The sequence below is a fragment of the Prionailurus bengalensis genome, chromosome B4 (assembly GCF_016509475.1).
Source record: "Prionailurus bengalensis isolate Pbe53 chromosome B4, Fcat_Pben_1.1_paternal_pri, whole genome shotgun sequence".
NCBI lineage: Eukaryota > Metazoa > Chordata > Mammalia > Carnivora > Felidae > Prionailurus > Prionailurus bengalensis.
In genome coordinates, this window is record NC_057358.1 from 86,697,326 (window position 1) to 86,711,909 (window position 14,584).

The following is a 14,584-nucleotide window of genomic DNA, read 5'->3' on the forward strand; positions in this document are numbered from 1 at the left end:
TATAAGAAAATGTCTCATATTTACTAATGTTATAAGTAAACTTACCATGTGAGATGTTCTTTCACTCAAAAAAAAATGTATTGGGGCGCCTGGGTGGCACAGTCGGTTAAGCTTCAGCCAGGTCACGATCTCACGGTCCGTGAGTTCGAGCCCCGCGTCGGGCTCTGGGCTGATGGCTCAGAGCCTGGAGCCTGTTTCCGATTCTGTGTCTCCCTCTCTCTCTGCCCCTCCCCCGTTCATGCTCTGTCTCTCTCTGTCCCAAAAATAAATAAACGTTGAAAAAAAAAATGTATTGAGAGAGGGTTCACTTTGGTGGTAAAGACTATGAATAAAACAGCTTTCGCTGACCTATTTTATCACATTATAGGAAGTAATGGCAAAAAACACACATGTAGGCAATACTTTAATCGGATATGTTACAAATAGGGTTATGTACTATGGGAAAGAAATAAAATTGAATCCTAAAACAAAAGGCGGGGAGGATAGGATTGTTCATGGAAGATCTTTCTAACATAACATTTAGCTAAAACCTGAATGGTGAGAGTTGAATAAGCCCGGAAAATACTAAGGGGAAGCGTTTCAGGCAAGAACAGTACATGACAGTTTTCTGTTGCCATTTTTGCCCAGCGCTGAGAGATTCTAGGATCTTACCTTACAGTTGTAGCTTATCAATACAATGAGGTCCAATCGTCAACATCTCCCTAAATACAGACCACTCAGGCCTCATAAACTTGCTGACCCTCAATCCTAAAACTCAAAACTTACAGTGCACGCTCTAAGCTTTCAAAGTCTTGTAGTGCTTAAACTAAGGCATTCAAATTCAGTTTGCTACAGTTAAAAAACAAAGAAAATATAAATGTGTAAGCATTCCAAATCATTTTGCCTTGTAATGTCTCCGGTGTGCCTAATATTATATCTGAAAATAAATACTAAGAAAAATCCTAATGGGGAAGTTATCAGATCCTTATAAAATACAAACACATATCATGAGAAATCTTTTAATTCACTCATGGTTACTTAGCATCACAATCTCTAAATCTGAAAATCTCACCCCAAAGAAAGTTCCAGATAAGAAGTCTGATTTGGGTTCAGTCTCAAGGTGCAACATATGCCCTTTAACAATAACGTCCCTTCCAACTGTCCACAAGTTCCCTAAAGAAGTGGACTAGAAATCAGTGTTTCTCAATGGACACAATATTGGTCACTGGGGCTGAGAGAGGAGTGTGGGTCCCTGACCCTTACCTACTATATGTCATTGCCATTACCCAGTTGTTGTGACAAACAGAAAATGAAATGTTTTTACACATTACCAAATGCACTTCGGGTGTGATAATTATTTCTTAAACTGTGTTCATAATAATACTGTCCTGTCGGTTGGGTGACTGACTTCGGTGCAGGTCGTGATCTCACAGTTCGTGAGTTTGAGCCCCGCATCTGGCTCTGTGCTGACATCTCAGAGCCTGGAGCCTGCTTGAGATTCTGTGTCTCCTCCTCTCTGTACCCCTCCCCTGCTCGTGCTCTGTGTCTTCTGTCTCTCAATAATAAATAAATGTTAAAGAAGAAAATTAAAAAAAAATAATACTGTCCTGAATGACATTAATTCACATTATAAAAACAAAATGTGTTCATAGGTCAGGAATTACCTCTGCCACATAATATAGCAAATTATAAAGCAGATTTCTTTTTGTAGGATGTTTCCAAAACCTAATATGTTAAGGAGGACTGGAAATGTCAAAAGGATGGAGGTAGGCAAAGTGTTTATAAAGTATTCTAAGCTGATTTGACCGAACAAAAAAAAAATTTTTATAAAACTATTTGTGAGAAATGGACTAAGTGATCTTTCAAATTCCTATAACATCACATCACATATGGTATAGCTGACAATTTTATTTACCCTGTTTTTAGAGATTCAATTTGAAAGACTAAATAGGCTACAGAAAAGAAAGCAAATATGCAAAATTTTTTATATACACAAAGAGTCAAATAAATAATACAATGATATCTGAATGATTCTACATTCAGAATTGAATGGTAACATAATTTGCAAGTTTCTCTGTTAAACATTTTCCTTAACTGTTCTCTTTTTATGACAGTCCTATATGTAAAGTGATTATCTTTAATCTGTATTTGGGAAAATAGAGACAGACATTTGCTCAGAATATAAGCTAGTTGCTGTGAAAAAAGATACAAAATGTAGTTGTTCAAATAAGATACAAGTCTTTTCTTTTTTTTTTTTTTAAATTTCACCAGCAAAATATAGATAGGTGATCAAGGGTCGATAGATGGCTCAGATTCACAAAATTATCCAGAGAATCAGGTTCCTTGTATCTAATTTCTCTTCAGTCCCTCCCCCCCCCCCCCCCCGTTTCTTTTATTTGCTTGGTTGAAACCCTGTCACCAGAGTACCATATCTATATTCTAGCCCCAGGTAGTGGGGAAATATTGAAAGGAGGGGAAGGTTTACAGAAAGTTTCAGGCATTACCTATTGGCAAGGGAGTTTGGAAAAATAGTCACCAGCATGTTCCTACTCAAGCTTGGCAGGGGACAAGTTCTATTGAAGGAAGGAAGGAAGGAAGGAAGGAAGGAAGGAAGGAAGGGAGGAAGGAAGGACAGAAGAAGGGAGGGAGGGAGGGAAGGAGGAAGGAAGAAGGGAGGGAGGAAGGAAGAAAAAGAAAGACAGAGAAAAGAGAGAGAGGGAGGGAGGGAGAGAGGGAGGAAGGAAGGAAGGAAAAGAAAGAAAGAGAAAAGAGAGAGAGGGAGGGAGGGAGAGAGGGAGGAAGGAAGGAAGGAAAGAAGAAGGGAGGGAAGGAGGAAGGAAGGGAGGAAGGAAGAAGAGAGGGAGGCAGGAAGGAAGGAAGGAAAAGAAAGAAAAAAGAGGGAGGGAAGGAGGAAGGAAGGGAGGAAGGAAAGGAGGAAAGAGGGAAGGAAGGAGGGAGGGAGGGAAGGAAGGAAGAAGGGAAGGAATGAGGGAGAGGGAAGGAAGGAAAGGAAGGGAGGAAGGAAGAAGGAAGGGAGGGAAGGGAGGGAGGGAGGGAGGAAGGAAGGAAGGAAGGAAGGAAGGAAGGAAGGAAGGAAGGAAGGAAGAAAGGGAGGGAAGGAGGGAGAAAGGAAGGAAAAGTGGGTACTAGAGGGAAATTTTCAGTGTCTGCCAAAAAAGAAAGAGAGTGGGAGAGAAACAGGGAAAGAGGAAAAGAGAGAAGACCTATTTGCATTGAAACACAGTGACCCTCAATATGCAAAGGGAAATGCATAATGATGATAATAATGGTACCAAACATTCATCAAGGACTTCCTTTATCCCACACAATGTTCTAAATACTCTGCATACAGATATTAACCCACTTCATTCTCACAGCAACCCTAAGGTGTGTGTGCCATTATCATTGCAACGTGGCACCAGTCACAGGATCCCTGCTTCATTTCTGTCATGTGCAAAATGACACACTAGTAAGCAGGGACTGAGATTTCTAAAATAGGCTGTCTGGCTCTGAAATTCATGCTCTTCTGTGTCCTGCTCTGTTTCTTCTCCATGTCCGTTTTTCCATGAACAAGAGTTCTTTACATAAATTTGTTCATTTCATGCCTGACCTTATTGTGATTCAAGTTACCAATGGTTTTCTTAAAAAAAAAGTGGGGAGATGAGGATTTAAGTCTGTGATAAATATCTTTTTATTTTCTGTTAATATTATGGTAGAAATAATGAGAGATGAGGTTTATCATCTTTAGATCTAGATGTCACTACACCATTTTTAACTCCATAGCTACCATACCTTGATATTTCACCGTCATTTGGTGTCAGAATTCAGTGTGATTTGTCTTTGCTTAGGAAATTGCCATTCACAGCATACCTGTTATGACAAATTCTGGCATATCAATGGTATAAACACATCCAAGTCCTTAGATTTTTTTTTAAATAGTCCTTTAAGTATGACATCAAGTAGAACATTAATACATAGTTTCTGGATACATTTGAAAGTTCTGAATATAGGAACACCTGGGTGGCTCAGTCAGTTAAGCATCTGACTTCAGCTCAGGTCATGATCTCACAGCTTGTGAGTTCGAGCCCCATCATCAGGCTCTGTGCCAACAGCTCAGTACCTGGAGCCTGCTTCAGATTCTGGGTCTCCCTCTCTCTCTCCCACACCCCCGCTCACACTCTGACTCTCTCTCCTTCAAAAATAAATAAACATTTTTTTTAGGTTCCGAATATGGACCTCATGTAATTTTATCCTGGCAATCATTAACTGTGCCTGAATTATGTAGGTCTGAGAGTATCCTGCTCCTTGTTTATAGTGGAAGACTCCTATGAATGGAATTAACATTGCCCTGAATAGGTCAGTACCAATAGAAGGGTAGTGGTATTGATGTGGAAATGTTACTGTTTGGAGCCAATGGCCAAGAAAGAATTTTTTTGGCATCTTTGGTGCAAAAAACAAACAAACAAACAAACAAAAAAAACAGTTTTATTAAAGCACGGGGACAGGACCTATGGGCAGAAAGAGCTGCATTAGAGAGGAGTGGCCAATTGTATACTTTCAAATTGGAAGGGGGTTAGGAACAACACAAGCCTCCAAGGCATTTTGGAAACAAGGTTTCCAGGACCCTGAGGACCCTGAGGACCCTGAGAGGGCTAGCTATTGTTAGGAAAAGGTCATTTATTACTGTTTAGTAAACCCTCAGTCATGAGACCCTTCAGATGCATATCAGTGGGCCATAGCTTGGAAGATGATTGCTATCACAGGTTTGGGGAGTAGAGATAAAGGAAGTTTCCAAAGGAGTTTTTATATGTTAAAGTAGACTCACAGGATCCTGCAGGTTAGAAAAATGTTAAGCTAAGATTGCCTTTTGCCCTTAGCAAAGTGTCAGGGAGGCAGCTGAGTTCCTAGAGGAAGGTCATTCTGTCTCCTTTAAAGACTTGTCAATGGGCTGTAAGTAGTAGGGAAATTTAATTATTTTTTTTCTTTTGTTTTGTTTCCCATGTCAGTCTCAGTGTCTGTGCCAGACAGAGAATTTTGGTACATTCTCTATATTGTTCATATTAGCAGCCCGCAGGGAAAGACTAACCACAGAAGGAAGAAAGACGGTAGTACTACTGAAGCACTTCAGCATTGTTCTGAGCCATAAAGCAGCAAGAGGAGAATGTGACTCAAAGACACATTTCAGCATAACCACCGTGCACCATGACTGTGGTTCAAGGTCAGAAGTCCTAATGTACTCAGGGACTTGACCTAGAGAAACCAGTTTAATGCAAACTCTATAGGTATAGAATGTGATTTTTTTTTAATTTCTAATATCAACTTCCTCACAGTCATATCCCATCCAGTACCTGAAATAATTTTCAATACAGGTCATTTAACAAATACTGCCAACAAAATCAGCATGAAGTGATTCTTTTATTCATTAATGGATCTCAAAATATCAAGTGTAAAGTTTGAATTTTAAGCTCAGAGGTGATTTTTTTACAGTTTTATTAAGCCATTATAAGATCTCTAAATTATCGATACTCTGTTGAAAAAAGAAGTGTTTAACTAGATATCTTTCAATTCTTGATCTTTTGTTTCCCCCAGCACTTTGTTGTCACAATAGTCCTGAATTGTTGTGTATTAAAATGATTAACTTGGGGCACCTGGGTGGCTCAGTCGGTTGAGCGTCCAACTTTGGTTCCAGTAATGATCTAACAGTTCGTGGGTTCGAGCCCCGCGTCAGGCTCTGTGCTGACAGCTCAGAGCCTGAAGCCTGCTTCAGATTCTGTCTTTCTTTCTCCTCCTCCCCCTCCTCCTCCTCCTCCTTCTTTCTCCACCCCCCCCCACTCTCTCGCTCTCAAAAATAAATAAACATTAAAAAAGTTAAATGCTTAACTTGGTTTGCATTCAATACCACTGGAGACAGAGCATTTCTTTCACAAATATGATGCAAAAATATGTCCTTGAAGCCTCAAACTGAGTCCATAAATATTTTCTCTTGTTTAAATGAGATACTCCCTAAAGTGACAGATGTTAATAGATAAGTATTCCCAGTATTAATATCTTCTCTCACACTTACAAGTGATTTCTTCCCGCAAGAGATGTGTAAGAGAGTGTTTCTGTTTCTTGAATCTTCATTATTTTTTCTAAAGTTTGATTTAAAGCACATGAGCAATTAAAGTCACATAAATTCCAGTGATTTCTTTTTTGCTTTTTTTAAGTTAATTGTATCAGAATATATCCCTGTAAAAATCATGAAATAAACCCTAGTCTCTGCTCTTCTCCCCCTCCCCACATCCTCTCCTTTCCCTTTCTTTATTCAAATCAATATTAATTGACCAACATTCCTCTCAGGAACCAAATACCCTTTTGAAAATGGTCTTTTAGTGCTTTCTTCAAGAATATCGTTTACAACCAAGATTAACCTAGCATCAACTCATTTTCAGGCCAGTGTAGTTAGGGGTATCAGTGTCATTGAAACATTCTTAGAATTTTATGACAAAGGTAACTATTGTAAAAGTATAATATTCAAAATTAAAACTAAAGAATGGCAAAACTTGGTCAAAGTCCATTTGAAGAATATTTTGCTGCCCAAGAAAGAATGTTGGAAGGAGATCACGAAATTAGATTAAGAAGCAGTTGATAACTTTAGAGAAATATAGCCATAACAATTGGGGTTATTTTTAATTCCAAACAGAAATCATTTGAATCCTGACTAGATAAAAATCTACAACTGCATAGCTTATCTAATCAATAGTAAGTAGCAGTCAAACACAACCAAGTTGCCCTGGGGGGAAAAAAATCTTTGAGAGGGCTTGTTAGATAATGTTCTGGAATGCCTTTGAAAGGGCACACAGGCATCTCTTTCCTTATTTCCTTGTTTTGGGTACTTTTCCTTAACATTTCAATTCCTTCCTTTTTTAGAAATTTTAAATGAAGTTTTAGTTAACATACAGTGTAATATTGATTTCAGGAGTAGAATTTGGTGATTGATCACTTACATACAGCACCCAGTGCTCATCACAAGTGCCCTCCTTAATGCCCACCCCCTACCTAGCATATCTGCCACCCACCTCCCTCAAATCCTTCCTTTAATGAAAAAGGCTCACTCCTATAGCAATGGAGTGTTATTGGCATAACAATAGCTTCCTGTAAAATGTATATTTTGTCTTTATCTGAGATGAAGAAAAGTGAAAGTTCTGGATTAGATGAAATATAATTTTTTCACACATGAGAATTAACAAAATCGAAAAAGCATCTAACTTCCCACAGTGAGAATGGTGTCTATCTATCTATGGTTTCCTAAGATGGCTAAGATTTCCTATAATATTTAATAAAGGCGTTTTTTTCTAACAGACATATTTAAAATCTTTGCAGACACTTTTATATAAACAAATTCAATATTACAAAACTATACTTCATAAAATATGTTCTGATGATTAGTTTAAAAAAGATCATCCAAGACGCCTGGTGGCTCAGGTGGTTGAGTCTCTGGCTCTTGGTTTTGGCTCAGCTCATGATCTCGTGGTTTGTGAGTTTGAGTCCCTCGTTGGACTCTGTGCTGACTGTGGAGCCTGCTTGGGATTTTTGCTCTCCTTCTCTCTCTGTCACTCCCCTGTTCTTGTGTTCTCTCTCTCTCTCTTTCTTTCTCTCTCTCTCAAAATAAATAAGCTTTTTAAAAAAAGATCATCCAATTATTAAATAGGGTTGTTTCTTTAGTCAGCAAATTGTTGAACATTACTCTGAAGGGTAATAAGAAAAGATTGAAAATATGAACAAACATGATTTTTGTCCTAGGAAGTTTACATGCTGGATGGTGCATGAAAACATTTAGTTATGACGAAAACTGTGAAAAATATTCTAAGGAAGCTGGTAAAAATGGTCATGCTAGAGCACAGAAGGGAGGGGCTTCTCAAAGTAGTGGGAGCAAGTCTAGCTCGGGTCGTGAAAGCTGTGTGATTCAACAGGTTGAAGTGAAGCAGCTTGTAAAGTTATGGTTTCAGGGGGACCAAGAGCAAAGCATGGAAGGCCAAAAAGAAATTTCCTAGGAATTTCAGATATTTGACTTGAGGATATGATACATTTACAGAGAAGACTAAGATGAATTATGTATGAAAAGCTAAGGCTAGGGCAGTTTTTGCTTCATCTCAAATATTAGTGATTCTGTGTTTCTGCAGAAAACTACACTAATGTGTCTCACCACTTAATAAGTACAGTATACATATTCTATCAATTTGTGACAAGTTACAAGTGAACGAGATTATGTTATTTTTTTGTTTTCATTTCTTTATCCTGTTTTTCTTATTTTAGCATTTGCTTTCAGTAGCCATATTTTAAAAAATCTCATATATGATTGTGTTTAAGTTTTTTAAAAATGTAACTTACCAATATGACCTAGCGTTCTACTAAGAGCCCTGGCAGTCTTAAATGACCAAGTTTGAAAGTCAGTAGAGTGGATAACTGGGGTCCTCTGAAGAGTTTCTACTAAACGGTGATACAGTCAGCTTAAGGGTAATCACTGTAGCTACCACATGATGTATCGGCATAAAGAGAAGGAAAGTGGGTGAAACAAAGTTGTACAGGTAAAATAATGAAAACCAGGTAGTTGTGTTCCATTTGAGGGGGGAAAGAACTTGACACAGAAAAAAATAAGAGCATGAATTTGATATTAAGTTACAATTTTATTCCATTATGAATTGTTCACTTATTCTGAATCAGATTGAGTACATGTTACTCATACTATAATTCTTTTTCATACTATGCTCTTTGCATATTATCTTGCCGAAATGTGCACTAGTTTGTTCACTATGGATTTGCTTCATAATCTGCTGCATACCCAGAAGTAACATTTAAATTACTAGCAATCAAGGTATTAAAATCGAACTCAGGTGAAATAATAATACCCAAATTTAAAATGAACATAGCAGAGAAAATACCTTTTTTTCCTGTTTCATAAATTTGCAGATGTACCATAGTACAGTGTAATTGGAGAACAGCATCCTCACTTCACCACGTGACAGGTCATGAAATAGATAACACATATTTTGTACTCATTAAATATTTACAAGCAATAATGAGTGATCAGTAATTATATAAGTAATCTATTACTTTAATTTTGTTTATAATTAAATAAGAAGCAAGCTATGCTATATACAAACGTATAAGATAGAATGAAATAATACTTGTTAGATGTTCTTTGACAGGATTATTAAAATACTCCACGATTTATGGTATCTATTGCAGATATATTTATCCATAACTGTCACAGTTAATTTACATATCTGAATGATATGGTGGTATATAAGAAACTATTGTGACTTGAGGTAATAATTTAAAAATCTAATCTAAAAGTACCCAGATATAAGGCATAATATTACATAATAATATCATGTAGTCGGGGCGCCTGGGTGGCTCAGTTGGTTGGGCAACCGACTTCAGCTCAGGTCATGATCTCACAGTTCGTGAGTTCAAGCCCGGCTTTGGGCTCTGTGCTGACAGGTCAGAGCCTGGAGCCTACTTCAGATTCTGTGTCTCCCCGTCTCTCTACCCCTCCCCTGCTCATGCTCTGTGCCTCTCTGTCTCTCAACAATAAATAAACGTTAAAAAATTTAAAAAATATATTATGTAGTCATATTTCTTTTTTTAATTTTTTTAATGTTTATTTATTTTTTGAGAGAGAGACAGAGCATGAGCAGGGCCGGGCAGAGAGAGAGGCAGACACAGAATCTGAAGCAGGCTCCAGGCTCTGCTGTCAGCACAGAGCCTGACATGGGGCTCAAACCCACAAGCTGTGAGATCATGACCTGAGTGGAAGTTGGACGCTTAACTGACTGAGCCACCCAGGTGCCCTTATGTAGTCCTATTTCTTAACTTGGTTCTTAACATGGTTCTTAGGGGACAATGTCCCTTCCTTCTCTTTCCCCCAGCTCATGGGATATTTGGCAGTGTCTGGGATAGTTTTGATTGTCATCATGGATGGGGGGCGGGGAAGGGTGTGATACTAGCATCAAGTGGCAGAGACCAGAATGTTTAGGCTATTAAACACTGTATAATTAAAAGGACAATGCCTCCCCCCAAACCAAGAATTATCTGGCTCAAGATACAATTGTGCCAAGGTTGAGAAACCCTGACATACAGTATTGGTTTAAAATGTAAGCTTGTGAAGACCAAACTTACTCAGTTTAATGCGTTTTATATGATTATCTCTTGATGGGTGGCAAACAGATTGTGAAGATTAAATAACATTCCTTATGCATCAGATTTTGCCTTATTGCATGCAACAGTCTGTTTTTAGTGTATACATAAGAATACGGTGACTGATAATGTTCATTCTGTGTTTATATGAAAACTAAAACCCAGCAAAAACACTCTCCTACTCATTCTCTGTGACTGAATATAAATACTGTCTGAGATGTTATTATTTTAAAATGAGAATTCCTCTATATTTGCCAACAAGAGAAATTTTATTAACCAGCTCTTAGTACAAAAACGAAGTCAGTGCCAAAGGACAGAGAAAGTCTAAACTGAGAGTAAGAAGGTTTCCGCTTTGTGAGACGGCAAGGCTCAATTTTCCATCAGTTTAGAATCACGAGCACCTGAAAATGCAGAACACAGAATTCTGAAATTTTTATGTGAGGATTTTCTCTCAGCTTCTAGATCCATCCCTAATTTTCTTTTCCTTAAAAGAAATCTCAGATGTGTTATGCAGATTCATTTCTCTTCATTTATATTTCATACTTTTCACCCACACATTTCCTATGTCTTAGGACAGAGGCATAAGAAAGTATAGAAGATATTTAATTTATTGTCCCCTGAGTAATGATAAGCACTAATAGGCAATAAGTGAGTGCAACTGGATAGGCCTATAACTGACGGAGACTTGTTACATCATTTCTCATTTCGTGTCATCTGCAAAATACTGTAGCTTGGTTGTTAGAGTTTTTAAGAAACGTTTTAGAATAGGTGTTCAGCAATCTTTTGATGATGGTGATAAAAGATAAGATGATGAAAAAGATAACAGGGGCCTGACTTGTGCAGGATGGGACTCAATTAAAAGTAATATTTGTTCTGTAGTATTCTGTAGAATGAAGTAGAAAGCAAAGGAATAAACACTTTACTCAACAGAGTCTGGAAAAAACACTTGAGGACAATAAACAACAAGAATGGAAGACTGGTAATGAAGATCTATGAGATAAATGCTCAAAATTTAGCAACGATTAAATGTGTAATATATAGAATCACTATGTTGTGCACTTGAAAGTAATATAACATTATATGCAAACTGTACTCAATAATATATATATATTTTTAATGGATGGGGGTGGTGCTCTGCTGGCTCAATCAGTGGAGCATGTGACTCTTGATCTCGAGGTTATGAATTCAAGCCCCATGACAGGTGTAGAGAATAATTAAAAATAAAATCTGAAAAAAAAAAAGGCTACCAGGAGTGTCCTTTTCAATTTGGGACAGTACAATTAGTAACAAACACAGAAAACATTGCAAGTCTTTGGGCAACAATGACAAAGGCTAAAATATAAAACATAGTACACATCTAATTAAGATCTGGAAAAAGGAAAATAATTACATGTACAGAGTTGTGATTTAACCTATTATTTGTACAAATAACTTGTCCAAGGAAGGTCTCTCAGAGAAGAAGTTGCATTTTTCATTATTTGTAGTTTATAAACATTTGGAATTTATTTCTATCTTATTATAATATAATAGATTGGAATAATTATGGTGAAATAATAGTAGTTTTCTCAAATGTATTATCCATACCTTCTGATATAATTATAAAGGGGTTCTTTACTGTTATTAATTTCAAGATAAATCAGAAAAATAAAATGCTTAAAAAATAAAAATAATCCCCACTTATTGTTTGGTAGGGATCTGTGAGTATCATAAAGATTTTCTAATACTACTAGGGTCGTATCTAATTTGTTTATGTGAAAATTGAAGAATAAAATTTCTGCTCATTGAAATGTAACAACAGTAAAGTAACCTATTTGTGTTAACTAGTTGATAACAACAAATCATTTAACACCCTATTTTTCCAAGCATTTATTGAGCTACACTGTACAAGGTATTAATTTCTGCTGGATAAAATCTAGCAAAAAAAAAACCAGTTTATCCTTATTGTGTTTATCATTCTTGTAAGAAAGAGAGTTAAGCATCAACTTTAAATTATTTACACATATATGTAATATGTAATATATATAATTATAAGTTTTGGGTATATATAAAATTATTTTAGATGGTGATAAGAGCTACAGGGATAACAAAGGAAAGGGGATATGAGTAGAGAGGCATTGGTGATAGTGAGTGCAAAATTTTAAATAAGGTGGACAGGAAAGTAATTGCATAAGCATTGATACTTCAGTAAAGACCTAAAAGAGGTTGTGTTAGGCTAAAAAATACCTGCCCTCAAGAGATATCAGTGTCCTACTCCCTGGAAACCAGGAATGTCACCTTATATGGCAAAATGGAAGGAAAAAAAAGGTCTTTGCCAATGTGATTAAATGAAGGATTTTGAGATGGTAAGATTATCCTGGATTATCCAGTTGGATCCTAAATGCAGTCATGAATCCTTTTCAAGTCACAATCAATCCTTTTCTTCCATTAAAGAAATTTTACCCATAAACAGAACAGGAAAAGGTAATGTAATCCCAGGAGGAGAGACTTGTGTAATGCAGCCACAAGCCAAAGAAAGACAGTCGACACAAGAAGCAGAAACATACAAGGACTGGATTCTCCCTTAGAGACTTCAAAGGGCATGAAGTGCTGTCCACACTTTGATTTTAATCCAGTGTTAGTGGTTTCAAACTTTTGGCCTCCAGAACTGGGAAAAAATTTATTTGCAGTGTTAAGCCACTAAACGTGGTAATTTGTGAGAGCAGTCATAGGAAACAGATATAAGAGTGAGGATGCAAACCATACAGATCTCTGGGAGCAGAGAGGTGCGTAGGGGAAATATTAAGAGCCACCTTTTGAACATGTTAAGTGTAAGAAGTCTGCTAGATGTCCAAGTGTGGGGTGTGGAGAAGAGTCAGGGAGAGTTCAGGGGAGAGTCCGGGCTATCTAAATTTGAGAATTATTAACATGTAGATTGTGGTAGACTCCTGGGACCAAATGACTGAACTGTTCAGAAAAAATAAAAGGTCAAATCACTGGGCTCTGGACCCCTTCACTACTGGAGATTAAGGACATGAAAAGGAGCCAGAAAAGTAGGCTGAGCAAAGAGTGGTCTGAGTAGTCAGAGGGAAATCAGGCAAGAATGGTAACCCTGGAATTCAATAAAGAAAGTGTTTCAAGGAGGATTGCACAACAGGGGCAACTGGGTGGCTCAGTTAGTTAGGCATCGGACTTCAGCTCAGGTCATCATCTAGCGGTTAGTGGGTTTGAGCCCCACGTTGGGCTCTGTGCTGACAGCTCCGAGCCTGGAGCCTGCTTCGGATTCTGTGTCTCTCTGTCTCTTCCTCTCCCGCTTGCACTCTGTCTCTCTCTCTCTTTCTCTCTCAAAAATATATAAAAATTAAAAAAAGAAAAAGGAGGGCTGCACATCAGCTGTATCAAAAGCTTAAGGACAGGCTAACAGAACTGTGGAATGACTTAGCTTTTAGCCACAAGAAATATTAAGAGAAGGTTCAGTGGAAGGGGGAAGAAAATAGTTACTGAGTTTAATCTAATATACAAATTAAAGTGAGGCTAACAATAACCAAATATGGTGACATCATGTACATATGTAGTCAAAAATATAAGGCAAATATTTGTCCATATCTTTACCCCAAATGGGGCATGGTGCAAATCTATCATATACTAGACATAGTGTTTACTTCCTTTACAATATAGTTAGGTTATAGGTATATAGGTAGGTATATAGGTAGGTAGGTAGGTATATAGGTTATAGGTAGTTAGGATATAGTGAAAATATTTTTGGTGATGTCACAGTGTAGATCATTTAGCTTGTTAGAATATGTGTGGGCTTTATACTACAAATATTTATACTGTAAACACATTTATCTTCAGCTGTGTTATAAATATCTAAGTTAAAGTCAGAAAACTATAAATTCAGTGAGAGGAGAAATTAATATTTATCTTACCATAACAATCTCACTGTGTAGAACAGTGTCTGGGATGTAGTAAATGTTCAATAAATGTTTATTAAATAAAGGAAAAGTTAATCACTGAAAGTTGATTTCCACATCTTTTGAGCTTTCCTTCTTATTCATTTAGATGGCCTCAAATCTCAGGTCCTCAGATTTTCCACTCTTAAAGTTGGAAGAATTCTACTCACCTTACAAGACTTCTGTGAGAATTTGAGACCTAATAAAGCATCCTCACCATTAGAAAACTATTTAAATATATTACTTGTAAAGAGCAGAATGATTCAAACCTCCTCTCAAGACTGTCATTACTTCACCTGCCTCCTTCCACTTTCTTATGGTTTCTTCTTCAAAAAAGTTACTGAAATCTTTAGTAGCCTTTTGATACCTCCCCCTTCCCCTGGAATACCAACTCCATTTAAAAAAAAATTAACTATTTATTTTCAGGAGACAGAGAGAGATAGAGCATGAGTGGGGGAGAGGGGCAGAGAGAGAGAGGGAGACAGAGAATCCGAAGC